This window comes from Lynx rufus, unplaced genomic scaffold (genome assembly GCF_022079265.1).
Source record: "Lynx rufus isolate CCGP_SWC_20201006 ecotype Redwood Valley unplaced genomic scaffold, mLynRuf1.p SCAF_8, whole genome shotgun sequence".
Classification (NCBI taxonomy): domain Eukaryota; kingdom Metazoa; phylum Chordata; class Mammalia; order Carnivora; family Felidae; genus Lynx; species Lynx rufus.
This window is the reverse complement of record NW_025814896.1, coordinates 50971391-50973649: the sequence shown is the minus strand read 5'-3', so window position 1 is coordinate 50973649 and position 2259 is coordinate 50971391. Positions and strand designations below refer to the sequence as shown.

The 2259-nt window shown below is 37.3% G+C and overlaps 1 non-coding gene across 1 annotated transcript; it reads left to right on the top strand.

Annotated features, from left to right (window-relative positions):
- Window positions 1-1847: 1847 nt before the first annotated feature.
- LOC124504510 (small nucleolar RNA U3) lies at window positions 1848-2056 on the top strand. The gene has a single exon (XR_006960473.1). It is a non-coding gene; the product is annotated as a small nucleolar RNA U3 (small nucleolar RNA).
- The last annotated feature ends 203 nt before the right edge of the window (window positions 2057-2259 follow it).

The following is a 2259-nucleotide window of genomic DNA, read 5'->3' as shown; positions in this document are numbered from 1 at the left end:
TTTATCTTGAAATCCTCTGATTCAGTTCCTTTTACAACTCTTGCTTTGGACTCACACCTCCATCTTTATGACCACTGGCTAGTTCAGGCCCATGTATTTTGCCTGGATCATTGAGATAATTTCCTAACTGCTTGTCCTGCCCGCCTCCCAACTTCTTCCCTTATATTCCATTATCTCTGACAGTCTGCCTTTGCAAAAATGCAAACAGGTGCTTTGCATTATTTACCAGCAAAATTCCATCTTCAGGATAAACTTTAAAGTTCTTAGCATGGCATCAAATTATATTCACCTGACGACCTCTCTCATTTCCTATCCTACTTTTCTTTGCCTTCCATTCCATGTTCTGGCTACAATTGTTTGTTGTCAGATGTAGAGTGGCTATTTCGTTTATGTTCTGCCACTCATGGTATTTTCTCTGTCTGAACTTCCTTCTCTTTTTAACCTAATATATTTATATTCATCCATCTTTGAGTAGCTTCGTTTTTGATGTTAATTCTCTAAACAATGAAACCACTATTACTTTGATGTTAGTATTATACTTGGTGCATATTAATATTAAATATGTTACTATGTCTCTGGTTTCATGTTTCCAAATGTGAGCACCAGGAGATTAAAAACCAGGTCTCATTCATATTTTCATCTGCGCAGTTAGCACACAGACATGACATAAATGTTTCTTGAATGGGTACGGAAATGAGTATGCTCACTGTTTTGATCTTAGTGGCTATGATTTATCCACTTAAAATTTCTTCTTAGCTTTCTGGACTATTGCCATAGCATATTCTCTACAATAGATGTCCCATGTCTTCATGGCCATTGTTATGTCCAAGGGAAATTCATGATCTTCTGGGTTGGGTTAACCCTTTTCAGGTATCTGTTTTCTTGTGTTATAAAAAGAATCTATGTAATTGAACTTGTTGCCAGTAGATGTACATTAAAATACAGAGTTCACGAGAGTACATGACATTCTCAGACACAAAGAATATTTTTTGAGCCATGCTATGGTATTTGAAAAGCAATTAACATATTACACATTATTCCTGTGAGACACAACTGTTTCTTTCCCATTTTAATTTGCCTGCTTAAAGACAGAAAAAGATAGATGAGTTTACACTCAAGGTGTATGCCTTTCCCTTGTGGCCAATGAGCTAATTTCCTTTTCATATTTGCAGAATACTGATACAATTGTTCTTTCATCACACATGAAATTTGAGTGTATAACCAGTTTGTGGAAATCACCTAGTAATCTATTAGGTTGATAACAGCAATTAAGTCATAATTGTTTCTGAGAAATATAAATTGACTTTCTGTTTTAAATAGATAATTTAACATTCCAAACCACAGACCTGTAGTGTAACTAATTTCTGGGATAAGAAGTTTGTTTCTCTTATTATTAAACTAAAAAAAAAAAAAAAAATTCAACCTTTGATAATCCAGTAACGAATTACAAAGTTGCTGAATTCTTGGGTTTGTGTTATATCTTCATTCTTTTCCCTTGTTGCTAATTTTTTTATTTTATTTAAAAAATTTTTTAAAAATATTTATTTATTTTTGAGAGAGAATGAGAGAGAGAGAGAGAGAGCACAAGCAGGGAAGGCACAGAGAGAGACGGAGACACAGAATCTGAAGCAGGCTCCAGGCTCTGAGTTGTCAGCACAGAGCCCGACGCGGGGCTCAAACTCACAAACTGTGAGATCACGACCTGAGCTGAAGTCGGATGTCTAACCGACGAGCCACCCAGGTGCCCCTAATCTTTTTTATATTTAAGGACATCACATTGGAGGGAATTTTAGATAGAACTGGGACGTGTTGGTAGGACCATGGATTTTTCAATGATTGGAAATGTGAAGACTGTACTTTCAGGGATTGTTTCTAAAGTTTGTCACTAGAGAAATTTCTCTAAGTGTGGAGTCCCTGAAAGCATGAGGAGGAGAAATAGTGTCCCTTCCTGACTGTGAAGCCGACTCTGGGTGTTGTTTCCACAGCTGCCCTTGTCATTGATGATTGTTCCCTCCTCCTTTGGGGGACTAAGAGGAAAGTGGCCCGTTGTCTGAGTCGTTTCTCTAAAAAAGAAGCCACATGTGTGGCTTGTTAATTGTCCATTGGAATGCTGTGTGGGTGAAGCTAAGTGAGCAAGGAGATAGCACTTGGAGTGTAAACAGATTTGTCAGCCATGGCAAGGACTTTGACTTTTCTTGGAGTGAAAGGAAAATCATTGGAGGATTTTCAGAAGAGGAGGTCTATCATCAGAATTAATCT